We start from the raw sequence: 21,533 nt of genomic DNA, 5'->3' as shown, positions 1-21,533 counted from the left end.
TCCAAGGTTGAGCTCAGAGAGATGTACCTGCTGTAGGAATGCGACTCTTTTCTTTCCCTCGAGGGGAAGTAAGCTCAAATATGATTCGCGTATTTGAGCTTTTATTTTTTGGTAAGTTTATTGAAGTATAACATATATGCAAATCAAAAGTATATAGCACAATTAACATTCACAAAGTAAACTTGCCCGTGCAACCAGCACTCACATCAAAAGAACATTACTAGCACTGCAGAAATCTAAGTGCCCCCCAATCACTAATCCCCCCTAAATGGTAATCATCTCCTGACTGCCAACAGATTAGTTTTTATTGTTTTTAAGCCTCATACAAATGGAGTCAATCAAAACATACTCTTTCATGCCTGGCTTCTTTTGCTTATCATGTTCATGAAATTCATTTATGGCTTTGCACATAGCTATTGTTCATTTCATTTTGTGGCTGTAGGTGTGTCATTATACGAATATGCTAGGATTTATCCACTCTATTCTAAGCAGGTATTTGGGCTATTTGCAGTGTTGGGCTACTGCATAGAATGCTGCCATTAACACTTTTGTACATGTCTTTCAGTGCACATGAATGGGCATTTCTGTTGGGGATAATCCTAGAAGTGGAATTGCTAGGTCCTACAGTACATACAAGGTTCCGTTTTAGCAAACACTGCCAAACGGTTTTCCAAACTAGTTGTACCATTTACACTCCCACCAGCAGTACACGAGGATGCCAGTCTCTCTACATTCTTCCCAACATTTGCTATTGATTGTCTTTCATTCTGGCCACTCTAATTTTTGTTAGGATTTTAGTCATCATGTTTCTAGGGTGAACACAAATAAAGAGGAGTTAATTTCAAGATTCTGCAAGGCTTTTCCTAAGTAATTCCCTATTTTAGGTAGCCCAATCTCCTCCTCCTCTTTGTCTTTCTTGGCCCATTTATGTTGCTATAAAGGAGTACCAGAGACTGAGTGATTTATGAAGAAATGAGGTTTACTTGGCTTATGGTTCGTTCTGCAGGCTGTACAAGAAGCATGGTGCAGGCATCTGCTTCTGGTAAGGACTTCAGACTGCTTCCACTAATGGTAGAAGGTGAAGGGGAGCAGACACCACATACATGGAGAGAGAGGAGAAGAGAGAGAGGGGAGGAGTGTCTGGCTCATTTCAACAACCAGTTCTAATGGTAACTAAGAGTGATCACTTATTCAGTCCCATGAGAATGGCACCAAGGGACTCATGAGGGATTTGACCCCGTGATCCAAACGCCTCCCATCAGGCACCATATCCAACATTAGGGATCAGATTTCAACATGAGATTTGGAGGGCACAAATATCCAAACTATATAACCCTCTTCCAGTGAATTTTAGAAATAGGTATGACTATGTTCTTTACCATTGTAGAATATTGCAACTGAAGAGGCGTCCTTCAAAATCATCTCTCCTACCTCCCCGTTATACACACAAGAAAACGAATCAAGCAGGGGAAAGCGAGCTCTGAAGAATCTTCCCACCAGCTACTGCCTGAGACGGGACTGGGACTCAGATGCCCGTGGTGAGTCTACTGCTTTATCTGCCTCCTTGTGCTATTTCTCTATTATAACTTCCAAATTTCACTGCCAAATCCAACAATAGAGAGTATTCTTTGGACAGTGTGGTAAGTACATCTCAGCCTGTGTCTGGACTGCTCACTTACCTGTGTAGCCTGTCCCTTTGGGTGGTAAGGACATTGAGGGTGAGGTTTCTAGTCAGAGTGAAGGAGCTGCACTTCCCAGTTTTGTAGTCTGCCTGCAACTTGAGGTAAAAGATGCATCTCAGAGCTTCCACAAGTCTCCCTAAATTTTGTTTCTTACCAGCCTTGGCATCTGTCCTCAAACTCTGTTGTCCTAGTTCCCAGACAAAGCCATGGCATTACACTGGGGTAGAATGTGGTGATTTCTGTTTTTTTCTTTCTCTCTCTCACTCTCTCTTTCTGCTTATGCATCTTTTTATGTCAATAAACTGGTCTAGCCACTTTTTCCTATGTAAGGGTAGTATCAACACTTATGGAGTGGTTACTGTGTGCTAGGCATTGTATCATTCATTGCTTACAATAACCCTTTGAGGCTGGTATCATTTTATCCACATTTTCCAGACAGAGGGTAGGAACCTTTGAGAAGTCATCTTGTCCATATCCACTGTGAAGTGACTGAGCCAGGACATGAACCCAAGAAATCAAGATCACACTCTCAACCATGACTCTGCAGCCTCCATTACTGGGAACTATTATCGTGGGATTGAGCAGGGAGAAAATGCTGGCTCAAGACATGCCTTTCTTTAAGAAGGCCATAGAAAGGAAAATCTGAAGCTATAAAGCAGATGGGTTTTCTTGCAGGAGGAACGCAATTCAAAACCAGAACTCCACAGGGATCACTTAAGTGTTTGTTTTCACAGAATTTACTACTTGACTTTGGGGCTTGGCAGAGTCAGAGAAACTCAACCAGAGTGTTAGGGGACTTCTAACCTACAGTAATCATTGGGAAATCAGGGTAAAACATCTCTTGTTTGGAAGAGAGCCAGAGAGCCATTCTGTAATTGTAGATTTGGTAGCTGCTTTACAGGCAGGAATAGCTACAGGTGTACAGGGTAGTAGGGAAAGGAAACTGAGTTGCACAGGGAAAATTCAAGAGGTCATCCTTTACAAAAATGGAGGTACACCTGCCATTCTTTTCCTGGGAGCAGAGAGGAGCCTTTGATAGAGTTAAGGTGGGAGATTCAAAAGGAAGAAGTCAAATGTACATCTGGCTGTGATGGTGGACTACAGAAATAGTCAGATCAACTTACATTAAGGAGTAGGATGCTTAGAAAACAAGGTCAAGGACCTATAAAAATTTATGTGGATCTTAACTGAGGGTAGAGGTCAGGGTTGAAAATCTGGATTTTAAACATCTGAATTCTGCTTCCCACAGTATCTCTCATGTCACCGTCCCCATATTTCTCCCTAAAACCTTCCAATGGTTTCCCATTGCTCTTAGAATACAACTCAAACTCCATATCATGACTGATCTGGCTCCCATCTGCTTTCTCAGCCTTTCTTCTTTCACTCTCTCCTTTATTCTTTCAACCATATTGGTCTTGTTTCTGTTCCTTCAGCATACAAGGCTCTCTTGACTCAAGTCCTTTGCATTCACTAGTTCCTCTCCCTGGAATGCTCTTTTCTGGTTCTTTGCAGGACTGATACCCAGTCTTTCCAGTCTCAGCTCCTAGGGTACCTCCTTAGAGAGCCTCACATTTATCAGGTGATCCTGCTTGCTTCATAGGATTTATCGTCATTTCTGGTCACTTTGTTTATGTATTTCTTTGCTTTTTTTTTTCCCCCCCCCGATACGGAGTCTCACTGTCACCCAGGCTGGAGTGCAGTGGTGCGATCTTGGCTCACTGAAACCTCTGCCTCCCAGGTTCAGGCAACTCTTCTGGCTCAGCTTTCCAAGTAGCTGGGATTATAGACACATGCCACCACACCCAGCTAATTTTTGTATTTTTGAGTAGAGATGGGGTTTTACCATGTTGGCCTGGCTGGTCTCGAACTACCAACCTCAGATGATCCACCCACCTTGGCCCCTCAAAGTGCTGGGAGTACAGGTGTGAGCCACTGTGCCTGGCCTTCTCTTTATTTATTTGTTACTTGTCTTCACCCACTAGATTTCAAGTTCCAAGAAAAAAAAGTGTGTGCATGTATGTGTGTATGTATATGTGTGTGTGTGTGTGTGTGTGTGTGTTTGTGTGTGTATGGGTGTGTGTGTGTATGTGTTTAACTCACTATCATCAGCACCTAGAATAGTGCTAGGGATTTCTGGACATTTGACATAACTTTGTTGAATGAATGAATGAACTGCTGGTAGAACCAGAAATCTCACTAACCATGAAAGGCATATTCAGACTTCTAGCTTCTACTAATAAACACCAATTTTCAAAAGAAATAATATCAGTCATTCTTTGAAAATCAGTGTAAGTCTTCTCTAATGACCAGGAGTACCACAAGTCACAGATATAAAGCTATCAAATAAAAGATCTTAAATTCAGACCATAAAATTGATTTCTGAATGACAGTTTAAAAAGCTTTGTGGGCCTACTCCCTAGTGAAACTGGTGAAAATTATTTAAAGCAAACATTTAAAGCCTTTGAAATGGCCCTAAGGACATATAACAAATGAAGAAACATCTATTCAAGATAATCTATGAAAATTCAATAAGAAAAGTGAACCCAGTATTGATATTTGAACCAAGACTACTTCCTTTATCCTCTCTTCCAACTCAGTGAGATGGAAATTCTACTCCAGACTGGTGCAATCAATACACAAGGCACTCTCTACCCCAAGCTCCCTGTCCAGGGCTTTATTCCTGGGAGAAACAAGACATCAGCATTTCTCATCCTGTCCCCAGTTACCTATTACTAAGGCTAAGTCCCAAGGTAGTGTGATCAAGGAGTTGGGATGCTCCCTTGTTCTACCCATTTTCCACTCATGAAATGAAGATCTAGCTTGGACACAGTGTGCTGAGAATACTAGAGTCCTGATTGCTCTTGCCTTGGGTTGTAAGTTGGAGATTCCATGCCAGAAGAAGCAAGTAAGAAGACTTTAGTTTACTGAACCCCCTTTACTGAATGCTCAGCTCCTAAAGTTTCTCCACCCCCAGCTCCAGAGCTCTGGTTCAGAAACTGCCTGGGGCAGAAACAAGCCACACTACAGATAGCTGCTTCTGTCTTCCCCCAAAAAAATCAACTTTGCTTCCCACGGAGTGTGAAGAAATTGAGATCTATGGGTGCTCTCAAAATCAGTGGAGGTAGGTGTGAAAAATTATTTGAAGAAATACTGACTGAAAATGCCTCCATTTTATTGAAAAACAGTAACCTACACATCTGGGAAGTTCAAAGAACTCCAAGTAAGATATATACAAAGAGATCCACAAACAGATAAATCATGGTGAAAATGCAGAAAGTCAGAGACAGAGAAATAATCTCAAAAGTAGCAAGAGAAAAACAACTCCTTTCTTACAAGGGAATCACAATAAAAATAAAAGCTAACTTCTTAGCAGAAACAATGGAGACCAGAAGGCAAGGGGATAACATATTCAAAGTGCTCAAAGGAAAGAACTGTCAACCAAAGATTCTACATTTAACAAAACCAACTTTCAATAATGAAGGCAGAAGAAAGACATTCCCACATGAATAAATACAGAGAGAAATGTGTTGCTAGCAGACCCACCTTATGCAAAAGGAAGCTCTCTCCACCAAAGGAAGTTATTCAGGCTGAAAGCAAGTGACTCCATGTGTTAATTCAAATACAACACACACACACACACACACATACACACACATACACACAAGAAATGATAAAGGTTATGTAATTATAAAAGACAGTATAAATGCATATTTTCTCTTTTCATCTTTTAACTGATGCAATGTACAAATAATATGTATATAATATATTACTGGGTCTGTAACATATAGAAATGTGATATATTTGTAATATGTTTGTCAATACAGTACAAAGGAGACGAGTGGCAATACAGCTGTATTGGGCAAAAGAAATGACTACGAATGGTAAAACAGTAATTATAACAATGTAATGTGGGATTTCTAACATTAAGATGCCATATAAATAAAAATGATATCACAAAAAGGGAAATCAAGCCTGCAGGTAGGCAGTTCCTGGCTAGTTCATTAGCTCAACAATGTCACTAAAGATTTAACGTATTTCTGCTTATTTAATCATCCATAACTGTTGGTGCTGTGTTCATGTTCATTGACTTGTTACATAAAATGGAAGCTATAGCCCTAGACATCACATTTGTGTTCAAGGCAGGAAAAAAGAAGAGATAGCATCAACAAACTCTTCATTCACTCGTATCTTTCATTAAGAAAACACACACATTATTGCCCCCAAAGATTCTCGGCAGACTTTTGCATATATAGTTGACCCTTGAACAATACGGGGGTGAGAGGCACTAATCTACATGCAGTTGAAAATTTGTGTATAACCTTCAATTCCCTCAAAACTTAACTGCAAATAACCTACTGTTCACCAGAAGTCTTACCGATAACATAGTTGCTTAACACATATTTTGTATGTTACAAGTATCATATACTATATTCTTACAGTAAAATAAGCTAGAGAAAAATAAAATGTCATTAAGAAAATCATAAGAGAAAATACATTTACTATTCATTAAGTGGAAGTGGATCATCCTTATCATTGTCATATGGAATATGCCAAGCAGGAGGAGGAAGAAGAAGGTTGGTTTGCTGTCTCTGGGGGCAGAGCAGAAGAAAATCCGTGTATAAATGGACAAACACAGTTCAAACTTGTGCTATTCAAAGGTCAACTGTACACAACTAGACTGAACTGGGTCTCACAGCTTTACAAGTAAAGCTGGAGACAAAGCTGATTAGTAAAAGTGAAAGACTGCCAAGTTTGGCTTAAAACAACCATGATCTAGTTCTTCAGGCGGTAAAAAGTACTTCCTTGAACAAAATTAGGATTCTGTTAGTAGGGAGGAAGTTGAAAATGGCTCTTGGGTGGGCTTCTCACAGTGTCTGCCACAAACGTCATGTAATGTTCTTTTCCCTGAGCTATTTTCCCTTCTATCCAATCCCATTCTCAGAGCCACCCAGGGAATCATATATGTTCTGTGTGTTACAAATAAGTAAAGTTGGACCCTAGTAAGTGAGTGGCTCAGAGTGCTCTGCAAAGCTTTCTAAAATGCTTCTCAGAATGAACTCTTAATTCTGTAGTTAAATTCTTTTGAGGAAATGTTATGTTTAAAACATATAGCACTTGAGCATCTCTTATAAGATAAGAGGTGTGCTAGATGCCTTAGATGTATTATCTAACTTAATCCTTTCAGCAAGCAGATGACGTAGGTCCTGTTATGATGCTCTTGTTTATGTAGATAAGCAACCCAAGCTTTTGACAGGTTAAATAACTTTTTCAATGAGCAGTGGCTCATGTGGAGTGGTGGCTGCCATGACACCACCTACAGCTGGGGAGGTGCAGCTTTGCAAAGCCGTCAGGACCTGGGAACAGGCAGAAGTCCCACCCAAGTCCAAGTTGGCAGGGTGGGAGCCTCAGGTTCCCTGAGTGCAGCTGCGGCTGCACGGTCATGACTACAGACCCAGGCATCTTTGTGCTCTTGAGGGCCAGGAGCAGGCAGGAGCCTCATCCTTCCAGGTGCAGCTCCAGCTGGCCACACTGTGGCTGGTGACCCAGGCATTTCTGGACTTTCACTGGCCCACAAAGGCACACGCTGTCCCTAGGTCCCTGCAGGCTTGGAAGTGCCTGCTCCCACTGCCTGGTCTCTCCCAACCCCTGGCATCTGCTCCAATCTTGGAGCAAAGCTGAGGTCAAGTTCGAACACTGTTGCACTGGGTGTGTGCACACTCGAGGCAACATTGACTCTAGACTTGGGGTGCCAATGAGCATGGGAGGGAGGCTGGTAGGGGGGAGTGTGCTGAGGGCAGCTTGGCACTGGCCTGAAGGTACTCCTTAGCATGAACTGCCTGAGTGCCATGAACAGCCGCAGGAGGCAGACAGGCTCCAGGGCAGAAAGGGGTGAGTCCCCAGTGAAGTCCCACCTTCAAGCCCAAGAAGGCCTAAAGCCTGTGGCCAGGCTGCCAGTCCTGTGGACCAGAGTGGGAACTTACGGTGCTTTTCTTCAGGCCCACCAATGGCTGCCCATGGACAAATCAGCACACACTTCCTTCCCTCTGAAACTCATAAAAACCCAGACTCAGGGAGATGGCAGGATGACCAGCTGTGAAACACAGCTACCTGCTCCAGGGTCTCCTCTCTGCTGACAGCTGAATGCTCGATAGGGTGACCTGCCTATGGAAAGGAGCTACCCACTCCAGGTCTTCTTTCTGCTGAGAGCTAAATACTCATCAGGACACACCCTGCCTGTGGAGCAGAAGTACCCACTGCAAATCTCCTCTGAGCTATTCTTTGCTCAGTAAGCACCTTTTCGCCTTGTCACCCTCCACTTGTCTTCATACTTCATTCTTCCTGGATGTAGGACAAGAACTCAGGACCCAAAGAATGGCAGGGGGAAAAGAGTTGTATCACAAACAGGGCTGAAACATGCTCCTTGCTCACTAGGTTGGAGATGGCAAGAAGCAGAGAAGAAGGAGGAGAGAAGATCTGTGGCCCTTCTGGAAGCCTAGACCTAGGAGCTTTTCAAGCCAAGGCTGTGACATCCTCTTTGGATCTCTGCAGTTCCTGGTGTCTCCAAGTTTCTGGGTGTCACTGCATTATCCGGTGCCAGCTGTGGAAGCTGCTTGCTGAACACCTGGTTTAGCCACAGCCTATCAGGGAGCTGGTGCCCTCACCAGCACCTAGAGCTGCCTGCGTCAGTTCGGTCAGCATGCCTGGCTGTGTGCAGTGGCCAGACCCCATGCTTGCTGGCTCACACATGCCTCACTATTCCCTTTACTCTTGGTAGGCATAGGATCCAGGCCAGTAGTGCAAGCCAAGCACAGCCTGCCAGGCTGAGTGGGCAGAATAAACCCAGTGGGCACAAGAAAATCTCAAGCAAAGGTGTCACTGGCCACAGAGGTTTCCAACCGGAAAAGCATCACCCCAAGGACCCCATGACAATACCACTGGTCAGTGGTAAAATCATAACACGGATCAAGGGAATCTCTCTCCAAAGCCTACATTCTTTATCAAAGAGTGCTGCAAAAAGATTGCCTTGTCTCAGGACTCTCAAAGCCTATTCCATTGCATTTTGTTTTAGACAATACCTTTTACTGTACTAAAATGTATTGTCTAAAATAAAATGCACTGCAATCTCCAAGAGAAGGATCTAAATGATTGATGAGAGAACTCTATTCACAGAATGTCTAGGAGGACTTTGAAGGACTCATGTCCTGAGTAACACACTTCTGAAAACACTGGTGCAGTGGACAAAATGTTCTACTATGAATTAGAAAACAGGAGTTTCCATTGTCATTTACCAACCCAGCAAACCTTTTCCTGGGAGCTCATTCCTATTTGTCTCTCAAAACTTCAATATTGCATTTCAGCACCTCTTCTCTAGATACCTTTTCTGGATCTCTAGGTGTGATTTTAGTGCCTTCTTCTGTGATTTCATATTGCTCCATGTAGTCGTTCCCACCAAGGGACAGTTTTGCCCCCTCCCAAGGGGACATTTGGCAATATATGGGGATAGAGTTGATTGCAATAACTGACATGGAAGATAGTGTGCTACTGGCATTTAATGAGCAGAGGTCAAGGATACTCTGAACATTCTACAGTCCATAGGACAATGCCCTCACCCCACCCCGAGCCCACAGCAAAGAATTACTCAGTCCAAAATGCCCAGAGTGCATTTCGAAAGGCCCTTCTCTACAGCACTTGTCACAGTGCCTGAGTCTTGTATTTTCTTGTGTTCATTGGTCCCTCTTTCAGTTGTCAACTTCTCGACTAGAGATCAGGACTTCTTAGAATTTACTGCACACAAACAGGCCTCAATATTTCCTGCTGAAGGAGAAAAGTTAGTAATAGATTGTAGTAGGTGCATGTGGAGGTGTCCACCTACCCAGTAGCCCCCCTTCTCGAGCTCTACCACACATTACATTGGTGGGTTCTGGCAGCCATGGCTGTACCACACAACTCTATTTTTTTGTCCTAGTCATTGGAACAGAGGAGACACTGATCCTCACCTCAGTCCATTATATTTTCTCCACAAGGAATTTAGAGTACTCAGCGGCACTCGTGAGTCTCCAGAGGTTGAGGACTACAGAACAGCCTCTTTGGCATTGTGAATGATCAAATCTAGTCAAAGGATGAATCTATTGCAAATAGGTGCAGACACAAGAGACCTATTAGGCTGGTGCAAAAGTAATTGCAGTTTTGCCATTACTGTCAAGGGCAAAAACCACAATTACTTTTGCACCAACCTAATAGCATGCTACAAATAGTAACATTGGTTTTCAGTGGCTTTCCACTGAAAAGCCATTGCTGGTTCCACTGAGCTCATGTGCTCTTGCCTGGGGTTTCATTTCTTTTTTCTTTTCTTTTCTTTATTTATTTTGTTTTTTGAGATGGAGTTTTGCTCCTGTTGTCCAGGCTGGAATGCAATGGCATGATCTTGGCTCACTGCAACCTCTGCCTCCCAGATTCAAGCCATTGTCCTTCCTCAGCCTCCTGAGTAGCTGGGATGACAGGCAGGCGCCACCACCCCTGGCTAATTTTGCAGTTTTAGTAAAGACAGGGTTTCCCCATGTTGGTCAGGCAGGTCTTGAACTCCCAACCTCAGGTGATCCGCCTGTCTCGGCCTCCCAAAGTGCTGGGATTACAGGCGTGAGCCACCACACCCAGCTCTCGTTTCTTTACTCCTGTAATAAATTCCTTCTTTTTTATTTTGGTCTGAGTGAGTTTCTGTTTACACAGAACCAGAGTCTTGATTAAGATACAATTTGGAAAACTTAGCCCAATATTCTAAACTTTAATGTAAGATTCTTCCTTCTCCCAAAACATGAACGTTTGAAGAGAAAAGAAATAGTGTCAGAGGGTCTATGAAGTGGACCTAGAAGTCACCTCTATCATACCATTTTTGGTATTCTACAAAGGGTAGCTGGAAAGACCATTCCTATTTTTAGATGAATACCCAGAAAGGGTGACTAAGGACTGGGGGGCTTGCTTTGGACTCTAAACTATATAATGTTGCAGAGGCATAAATTCTCCTCTGCAAATGAAAGGCATTACAACCTACTTTAGTTTCAATACATCAAAAGAGCCTGGTGGAGACAATTATTTACTGAAGGCCACATGACCTTGTTGGACCTGACATTTATTTTGTCTTCCTTTGAAAACAGTTAAAATTGCACAATTTTGATATTTTGCACCTCTAATCTTTTGCTTCTTGATGACTACCACAAAGAAATAATAATAATAGATTAAATCTGACTATTGACTTGAAATAGACTTTGTATTTTTCCCCCCCAAAGGAAAACAAGTAGAAAACTGGCTGTACAATGTTTCAGGGATACGACCACACAAGTGTGACGTGCTCCTGATCACCTCTAGCTGTGATGGCCTGGAGAAGCAAAGAAACAGCCACTACAGTTGTTGGTCCAAGCCCAGCCATCTTCAAGTTCAAGTTCTTTGCCTGGCTCCAAGTTTGGCTCGGGGACAGATTCTGTCAATGGTGTGTTTTCTAGTACAAGGCTGGCTGTTTTCCTGAAGTGGATCTACCCTCTGTTTGTTCCTTGACCTCCTCCCACAAAACTGGGAGAGTTTTTTAGATAAATAGCTGTTATGTTTCCCCACCTATTCTGTTCTTAGTTTACCCAGCATAGATGCCAAGGAACATTTACACAATGAATTAAGACCCTCCGAGATCATCACTGTTCTTCTCCATGGCAGGCTGTATTTGCAGGAGTTTGACTACACTCTCATCAACACCAGCCATTTGTTCTTTTCTTTAACTATCAGAATTTCACTTATACTTTTTTTTCCCTCTTTTCTGGGGCCTACTCATTATTGTTTCCGAACACAAAATAATTTTTCCCTAATCTGTTTTCTTTTTTTTTTTTTTTTTTTTTTTGGTGATCCCCAGTTCCAAACATCTTTCTTCTTGATGTTAGTGGATTTTTTTAAATCTTGTTTTTTTAGAGCCTTGATTTTAGGCTATAGCTTTTCACTGATGCAGCCTCTGACACAAGGGACTGTTTTCTGCTTCCTAAAGCTCTGGTGTCAGGCTTAGATGTGAAATAAAAATTTTAAAGCATCTTATTAACTTGGTAGCCAAACAATAATCTCAGATTCAGAAAATTTTCTATCTCCGTGAAAGGATTTTGTATATTGATTTTTTAAAAATAGGCCAAAAATAAGCTGATTCCTTGGATGTAAAGGCAATAATCAGAGTCAGGATTCCTTTGACTCTCTGGAGACAAATCCCATGCTAGCTCACTCACATTTTTTTTCCCCAGAAGCCTGTATTAGACTGTAGAAAGCAGCAGGGGTAGGGGGAAGAAGAGTCTGTAATTTTAATGGGACTGCAAAGACCACTTTGAAATATCGAACACCTCCATGAGAATGAATATAAGAGCTTCCACCTGATGTCATAGTCACTGTTCTCTTTAAGGATCCAAGTATGTAGGCGAGTTTTCTTGACGTAGAATGTGACTGGGTCCTTCATGATACTGCAGGATGTCATTTGCAGGTCTCAGATGACTCCCTGCTCTGCGACTCTTCCATGAGCTGGGGCTTTGATTTCAGTGTTCCTTCTCTAAAGCCACGGCCGTTGCAGCCGGGCAGTGACTCAAGCAGATGGCTGATGGTGACAAGCCTACTCTGATTGGTAATAAAAATACCAGAAGCTGAACTGCATTGTGTACAAATACGTGAGGCTATTGCTGATTCCTTTGTATCTTTGGATTCTATTTTGAGAACGGGTTGATCTTTTCCATGCAGAACCCTCACAGAATGAGCCATAGCATCAGGTGTATTTGAAGCATCTATTGCCATTTGTGAAAGTCGGGATTTTTTTTTAATTAGGCTTCAAAACCACACTCTAAACCTCTAAGGTTTCTAGCAGACTGCCCGTGATTTGGGGGTGGGGAAAGGAAGTTTAATCTTCTTTACAGAAACCATCAGAGGTACTTGCAAACTGAAAAACTGATTTAAATTGTGTTGTTTCTCTCTTCCCTTAAGAGATGTTGCTAATGAACCCCCAAAATGGGAAAATGTAGAATTGGAGGCAGAGGTGGGAGAGAGGGCAGAATCTAAACACTGAGTAATCCATTCCCTAGGTAATGAGTCCAGGAATAGATGAGACTCAATTCTGAACTAGGCAGTCTCTGTGGTTGCTTTGCTTGGTTTATTACATTGCTTCACAAACCTTTGCCCATCAGAATCACCTGGGGAGCTTTTATAAAATTACAACTTCTGAGCTCCACCCTCAGAGGTTCTGATTTAGCACATTTAAGCTGGTGTCAGGAAATTTGTATTTTTGAACAAGAACCTTGGTGAGTCTAACCTGCTACTACAGCATTAAAATGTGATATTAGTAAGTCTGAAAGTCTCACCTCCAATTGCAACTCCAAGTCAGCTAATTGCTCATCCTGTGGCATCTATCTGCCGATCATGAGCTTCTGGTAAATGGGGTGAGAAGCAGGGAATGGAAAGAAAGGATAGCGGATGAGGGATGGGAAGGTTCATTGACCGTTTCTTGCTCCATCATTTGTTAGCTATATGATCTTGGGCAAATGTCTCTGAGAGGCTCAGTCCTCATCTGTAGAATGGGGATTATAATTCCTGTCTTCCTTACCTCATTGGGTTATGAGGACCAAATGAGAAATAACTTTGTAAAACATTACATGTTAGAAGTCACAATATTTTTTATAGAGAAGCTGTATTTTTATTCCCTTGGATGTAATGATGGTACACTCACACTCAGAATCTGCAGACCCAAATACCTTCATTCAATAAATCAAAGGACATCTGCTGTATTGCAAAGGCTGGTTCCCTGAACACAGTCATTGTGGCTTGGAAGGCAGTGGTTTTCAGAATCACCTGCTGCATATGGGAAATGGGAAAACACTGGGACTCCTTCCTGGATGAGAATCTCTGTAGGTGGGCGGGAATTTGCTGTTGCAATAATGCCAGAGATCATTCTTAACATATTAAAAGTGAAGGAGTCACTGGGCATGGTAGTCACAAAGGCTGGGGGTCTCAGCGTTGAACATGAGCTTGAAGGCCTCTTTCCTACTTCTTTTGGCCCTGAAAAAAAAAATGTCTCGGTGCCCGATTCTCTCCTTTCGCACTCCCTCCTCTACCCGTCCTTCTCCTCTAGCCTATTTACTCTTTTTGTCTCCTCTCTGCCTTGTTCAACCACATACTCCTGAAGCCTTTGCCCTCTGCGCACCTGCCTCTATCAGAACTCATTTCCTTCCTGCCAGGGCTCAAGCTGACTTTCCCCAACCAACTTCACGTGAAGGGGCCAGTTACAGTCTCCAGCACTCTCAAGTCTCAGCTTTTGTTTTTAAGCAGATCTTTTATCATTTTATGAAGGCATTCCTAGAGAAATTCCAATAAAAGAATATCCATCTGTCCCAGGTCAGTAAAGAATATACTGTGGGACAAGGGTCCCATCCCCCAGCCATCACAAGCCAGGCCAGGATGTCATCATGCTTGACAGCCTGATTCCCAAATGGTCAATTCCTGGACTCCTTGATCCTCTATCATATCCTACCCTCCTCTGCTTTCCAAAGCAAGCGAACGGGGTGTTTCCTTTCTGCATAGAAAAAGCCTCCTTCCCCTGACCTTTCTTCATCCTATTACCCAGCCCCACATCTGAGATGGCAACCTAGATTTCCTAATGCCTCCAGTTCATTTTCCACGGAGCTGGCAGCTTCCCTCCTGGGCAGGGCCTGGCCCATGGAGCCCTATTCTTCTGTTTGCTGATTTCTGCTGTGACGTGCAGCTCATAATGCTAGAATTCTCAAGGCTGATGCTTCCCTAAAGAAATATTAATAAGAACCCATTCCATGAGTTTTTTGTTCTGTGAAGGGAGTTGTCTTCAGCCAACATTTTTAAAGATTGGTTTTGCTTGGTTTGAGGAATGGTTTTTTAAAACTTCTTTCTTTTAAATTGAGAGAAAGAATAAAATAGACCAGAGGGTAAAAAGATAAAGACGGAATGTAGGGTTGAGAAAAAGACTAATATTTTAGCAGTCCCCAGTGGGGGATAGGAGATGGTCCGCCGTCCAACTGGGGAGAAACCAAAGTCAAGGAGCTAAGGGTGAGAATCCTGAGAACTAAGCAACACTGAGACTGGCCAGAATGTCACTCTTTTATGGTATGCTATGTCTTATAGAAATACCTTCAGAAAGGATAGGCTGAAAAAGCCCTGCTGCACCTCATCAACATCTAGAACAGGGGTCAACAAACGACAGCCCGCCCCCTGTTTTTGCAAAGTTTTGTTGGAACAGAGCCACACCCAGTAATATACTCTACAGCAATTTTCACCTTACAACAGCAAGAGTAGCTCTAACAGAGACCATATGGCCTGCAAAGTCAAAAATATTTACTATTTGGCCCTTTGCAGACGAAAAGTTTGCCAACCTCTGGTGTAGAATGCTGTATCCTGTAATACACCACTTTACAGACTTGTTTCCTTAGCAACAGAATGCATGTTTGTGAAGAATATTTTAAATGTGGAAAGCCATAAAACAGATAAGTGCAGAGAAGGGATAGCAGTCAGAGTCCCCAGGCCTCAGCCTTCCCTTTGCTCCCCTCTCCTGATGGTGTTTCTAGAACCCAGGGTTCCATGAAATGGAGTTTGAAAATAGCTTCAGAGCACATGCTTTTTGAGGGCAAGACACTGCTTTAATTTCTTATGTGTTTATTTAGTGACTGTCAGATAAAATACACTCAAGTGTGACAGATGAGGGATGAAGCCCTTCCAGTCAAGACCCAAATCCCCATGACTGCTGTTGAACATCTTTCTGTCGTCTGTCATCCAAACTCCCCTTAAGTGTGACTCGAACCCACTGTCTTCTCTTTCTATACCCTCATGTCAGTGGCTTTTGACTTTAGCATCATTGCTCTGCTTGAACTATTGTCACCAAGGTCCCTAGTGATATCCTTAATGACTACAGTCCATGGACATTCTCCAGTTCTTATCTTCAAGTGACCCTTTGAGCATCTGACAACTCCTGAATCTCACTACCCCTTTGGCTGCTTTTTTTTTTAACACCTTCGTTTAAAAGTATTTTATTTTATTTTATTTTTAGTTGACAAATAATAATTGTATATATTTATGAGGTGCCATGTGATGTTTTGATACATGTAGACATTGTGGAATGATCAGATCAGGCTAATTAACATAGTAATTAATGAAACTTACGTTTTTTGTGTGGGGAGAACATTTAAAATCCATTCTTTTAGCTATTTTGAAATATACAATACATTGTATTAACAATAGTCACCATGCTATGTAATAGAATACCAGAACCTATTCCTCCTGTCTAATGGAAACTTTGTACTCTTTGACAAACGTCTCGCTTGTCCCCCTTCACACTCTCCCACCACCTTCTATTTATAGAATAAGGGGTTAATATCCAAAATATACAAGAAACTCAAACTACTCAATAATAGGAAAACAAGTAACCCTATTATACAATAGGCAAAGGACCTGAATAGACATTTCTTGAAAGAAGACATACAAATGGCCAGCAGATCTATGAAAAAATTCTCAACATCTTGAAGCATCAGAAAAATGCAAATTAAAACCACAATATCACCTTACCCTCGTTGATCAGCAATTGTAAAAAAGATGAAAGATAAAAAATATAGTCATTTTGGAAAACAGTATGGAGGTTTCCTCAAAAAGCTGAAAATAGAACTACAATATGGGCCAGGCACGGTGTCTCATGCCTGTAATCCCAGCCCTTTGGGAAGCCATGGCAGGCAGATCAACTGAGGTCAGGAGTTCGAGACCAGCCTGGCCAACACGGCAAAAACCCATCTTTACTAAAAATATAAAAATTAGTTGGGCGTGATGGTGGGCACCTGTAATCCCAACTACTCCAGAGGCAGGAGAATCACTTGAACCAGGAGGCAGAGGTTGCAGTGAGCTGAGATCTCACCACTGCACTCCAGCCTGGGCACAGAGTGACACTCTGTTTCAAAACATAAAGAACTAAAGAACTGCAATATGATCCAGCAATTCCACTTCTGGGTATGCATCCAAAGGAATTGAAATTAGTATGTTGAAACGATGTCTGTTCTGTCATGTTTACTGCAGCATTACTCATAATAGCCAGGATATTAAAACAACTGAAGTGCCCATCAATTAAGTGGATGAAAAGTATTAATCTATGTACATGACAGAGTTCTATTTAGCTTTTAAAAAGCAAAAAATTCTGTCATTTTCAACATGAATGGACCTAGAGGACATTAAGCCAAGTGAAATGAGCCAGGCATAGAGAGACAAATACCACATGACCACACTTATGTGCGGAATCTTAAAAGTCAAAACTCCTGGCTTCTTGCTACTCCACAATCTCCAGGTTCTCTCTGACCTTTGCTTCCCTGTGTCTGAAGTGGGCTCCTCTTTCTCTGACCTATTCTCAAACGAAAATATAGTTTAACTATTACCATCATCTCAAATCTAAATCTAAATGTTGAGTGCTCACAAGTTTCTATTTCAAGCCCAGGCTTATCTCCTAAGTTTCAGTCTCATTTATCTAACTCTCTGCTAGATAACTGCACCTGGCACCCCAAACTCAACCTGTCCCAATTTGAAATTAATGTATTCCTTACAGCTGATTTCTCTTTGGAATTCTCTCTCTCACTTGAGGATACCATCATCTGGCCAGTTGTTGTTAACTACAACCCTGTGACCTTGGCATCTTAAATCAAACACCAAGTTTTACCCATTTTGTGATCTAAGACTTCTTGACTCCATCCCGTCTCCCTCTTTTATCATTTCTCTTGAGATGCTATAGCAGGCTCCTACCTGGGCTCCTGAATCCATTCTGCACTCTATAGCTACAGGGATTATGCCACTCACCACCCCCAGCATTCACATACCTGTAAGCCATCTGTGCTTCCCAGTGCACATAGAGTAAAGGCCAAATCCATGGTCATGGCTTACAAGGGCCTACAAAGACTGGTCCTTGTTTGTCTTTTCCTGTCTCATTTGTTTATACTCTCCTTCACTCACTGCCTCCCAGCTCCACTGATCTCTCTGTTTGTCAAACATGCCACACTGCTTCCAACTAGAAAGATTTTATCCATGGTATTCCCTCTGCTTGGAGAATAACTCCTATTCATCCTGTAAATCTTAGCTCAAACATCACTTTCTCTGGAATGCTCCCTTCCCTGACCAAAAATCAAATATAGTCATCATGGGATCCTAGGGCACCATGAATGTCTCCTTCCTAACTCATCACAGCTATGATTTCACACTTGTTCTTATAATTATTACTTTATAAATATATTCACTTACCAGACCCTAAACTCCAAGAAGTTAGGAACCAAGTTTGATTTTTCTCTTAGACATGTCCCAGTGGCTACCCCAGTTCTGCATATTCACAGCCCTTAGCACAGGGCTGGCCTCTGAAAGTACAAATAATTACTGTGTGAATTAAATAATTTGCTGCTGTGGTTTGAATTAATGCTCTAAAATTTATTTTGACACTTAATCCCCAATGTGGTAATATTAAGAGGTGGGGCTTTTAAGAGGCAATTAATTCATGAGGGCTCTGCCCTCATGAGTAGATTAATACATTCAGGGATTAATTGATTAATGGGTTATTGTGGGAGTAGAACTGGTGGCTTAATGAGAAGAGGAAGAGAGACCTGAGCTAGCATGTTGGCACACGCAGGCCCCTCACCATGTGATGCCCTGTGCCACCCTGGCAATCTGCAAGAGTCCCCACCAGCAAGAAGACTCTCACCAAATGCAGCCTTGGATTTCTCAGCCTCCAGAACCATAAAAAATCAAGTTATTTTCTCTATATATTACCTAGTTCCAGAGATTCTGTTATAAGCATCATTAAACAGACGTATAGCTTATCTTTCATCCAGTCTTGTTCCCCTGAAATCCACCCTGAACACATTCTACCTAAAATACCCACCAGACCTTGTCCCTGCCCTGCGCTGCCGTGGCTCCCCTTGGCCTTCAGAATGAAGTCAAGCTTCATGCTCTACAAGCCCCATCATGATCATTACCATTCTCTGGGCTCATCTCTGCCCTCTTTGCTGGGCAATTATGCTCCAGAAGTCCAGTTCTGCTTCCTGATTTCAGCACACATCATGCTATTTCACAACTAGGGACCGCTGCTCCTGGGAAACAATTCACTGGGATTCACCAATTGTTAATATTTTAGCACAATCACTTCCTCTCTCACCCTCCCCTGTATGTGTGCATGTGGGTGCATGTGCACTTGGGGGAGCATCTGGGAGTAAGTTGAAGCCATCATGGCACTTCACCCCTGAACATTTCTGAAGGTATCATCTAAGAATAAGGTCATTCAATTTCATCACCATAATTGTCACACCTGGGAAATTAAGCATTAATATAATACTACTCTAAAGACCCTATCCCTAATTATCTAATGAATGCTATAGGTTTTGTTTTGTTTTGTTTTCTCTGATACCTCATCTCATTCCCTCCACCCACCCATCTCCAGTCTGTATCTGGTTTGCTAACTCTACTTCCTTTTTTCCATGATGATTTCAGAAAGGGCAAAGATGACCAGTTGTACACCAAAACCTATTTCTTCTTCTTCTTCCTGGGCACACAGCTTGACCTCATTTCTGAGCCTCCCTTGAAACTGTATATGTGACTGTGTGGCTGAGTTCTAATGACAGAGATGGGTATGATTCTCAGTCCAGGGTTTTTATGAAGCAGCGAGTTCTTGTTCATGCTCTCTCTTTTGTCACCTTAGTGCCAGTGATGAAGACGAGCCTTCGGTGGGGCGTGGAACCACAAGATAGAAAGAGCCCTGGGTCATCATATCATTAGATGGAGGAGAGTCTCATGTCAAGCAGGAACACATGCCTTGGGTTTATAGGTGGGTAAAAATAAGCTTCTATTATGTTTGAGCCATTTCACAATGGAAGATCTATTGTTATAGGAGCCAATGTCACCAAAGGTGGTTAATAATTGTTCTATAGAAAAGGGACTAATGGATTTTCTTATCTAGAACCTCTTACCTCAGAAGAGAATGAGAAGTGCAGGCAAAGCCTTGGGAATCATTTTCCAGGCAGAGGTCATCCCAGGAGGTAAAGAGAGGGGAAGGAGCATGGATAGATAGATGTAAGAACTCAGCACACGGAAACTCCAACCCCAGGTCTCTGTCTGCTAATGTGTGTGAGTGTTCTTGCCTCTAGTTATACCTTTGTGCAATGAGGATTCCATTTAAATCTTAAGGAGCATTGGAGAAAACAGTTAACACAGAGACTGTTTATAAATGCAGAATGACTAACAAAGTGAAAAGAGAAAATCTATAAAAGTTTGCTTTAACAATATGAAAGTAAATGAATAAATAATTACAGCTATTATGTAAACTTCTCATTTTGTCTAATTACCATGCAACACAATAATAAGATTTATCCTTAAATGTGTCAGGTTTGCTCTGTTGTTAATTCATTTGATCACAATTCCACATTTTGTTCTTGAACGTACAGCCTGCATTGTTTGTTGTTCATGGCTGAAGAAATTAGAGGGAATCTTAACACTCTGCTATCACGGAAAGCTTTCTGGCTGAGGAATACTTGAGAACATTTCATCGGCATCAAAATGTTATGGTTCTTCACAACTTGTTTTAGTTTTTGACCATGTGGACTGAATTGGAAGTAGGCTGAAAAGTGAGAAATGTTGCTGAGCCAGACGTCTCAGGCTTTTGATGAGTCCTTTGGTTCCATCCAGTCTGGGGTGCTGCATGCCACACTCCTGCTCAGTTAGCTGAGGCTGGAGTTTGTCACTTCCAGAGTCTGACTTTGCTTCCAAGCCCTGGGCATCTCTGTACATCTAATTAATTGCATCTGTGTTATCTGTATACATTAATTGCTTAGTAATATACCAATGATGCTAAAGTGCTCCAGCAGAGTTACTGATGTGAACAGAAATGAAAAATCTCACATTTCAACACCATATAATGCTAACAATATAATAACGCAATATAACTATAACATATACAGCATCTGACACTTACTGGGCATGCATGTGGTGCCAAACACTGTTTTACATCTCAAAGCATCTTTACAACAACCCCACGAGAGAGGTAGAGTGGTTCATCACTTTTTAACCTTAAAGTTTGAGGGGCTATGGAACTTGCCTAAGATCGCAATGCCCTCATAACTGGGGCTAACTGTTGGATGAGGTCATAAGCCATATTCACCTCTTTCAGCTTCTCTCAATCATACCCTGAGATAATGTCAATCCCGGTGTAGGCAAAATTGTGAGGTAGGGAAGTTTGTGTTCACTGCTCCTTCATTGCTCCTTGAAGATTTGGAGAATATGAACGTTGATTTGGGATTGGGTGGGAGAGCTCATTTTAAGAAGTTATATATATGCATGTATATTTACCATGTATATATTTTGCTGAGGCCAACCCAATTCTCAATGAGCCTATGATCTAGATGAAGAAGGCTAAAGAGTCAACAGGCAGTTGCAATCCAGTAGGATAAATGCTGTGATGGGAGAAGTTTAAGACTCTGGAAACCTCTAACCAAAATTTCGGGGCCATCAGGAAAGGCTTCCTGAAGAAGGCAACTATGCTGAGGCCTACAGAACAGGAGGCAATAAACCAGGAGAAGTGAGAAGGCAAAAAAAAGAGGGTTCCAGGCAGCAGAACCAGTACAGCTGTGTGAGTGAGAAGAGACTGGTGAACAGGTGACAATACACTGGCTTCATAAGCATTGAGTGCTCCTTTCCAGAAAGTTCTTCCTTGTCTGCATTGAGTGCTTCTTTCCAGAAAGTTCTTCCTTGTCTGCATTGAGTGCTCCTTTCCAGAAAGTTCTTCCTTGTCTGCATTGAGTGCTCCTTTCCAGAAAGTTC

The 21,533-nt window shown here is 42.1% G+C and overlaps 1 long non-coding RNA gene across 2 annotated transcripts in view; it reads left to right on the top strand.

Annotated features, from left to right (window-relative positions):
- Window positions 1-19,538, top strand: part of LOC141582470 (uncharacterized) — a 34,964-nt gene extending 15,426 nt beyond the window's left edge. For both annotated transcript variants that reach the window (XR_012515324.1, XR_012515323.1), the window contains 2 exons: window positions 1,388-1,538; window positions 19,420-19,538. This is a non-coding gene — a long non-coding RNA (uncharacterized LOC141582470). The remainder of the gene's footprint in view (window positions 1-1,387; window positions 1,539-19,419) is intronic.
- Window positions 19,539-21,533: the final 1,995 nt, after the last annotated feature.

The sequence above is a fragment of the Saimiri boliviensis genome, chromosome 20, assembly GCF_048565385.1.
Source record: "Saimiri boliviensis isolate mSaiBol1 chromosome 20, mSaiBol1.pri, whole genome shotgun sequence".
Classification (NCBI taxonomy): domain Eukaryota; kingdom Metazoa; phylum Chordata; class Mammalia; order Primates; family Cebidae; genus Saimiri; species Saimiri boliviensis.
This window is presented reverse-complemented; position numbering and strand designations above follow the sequence as displayed.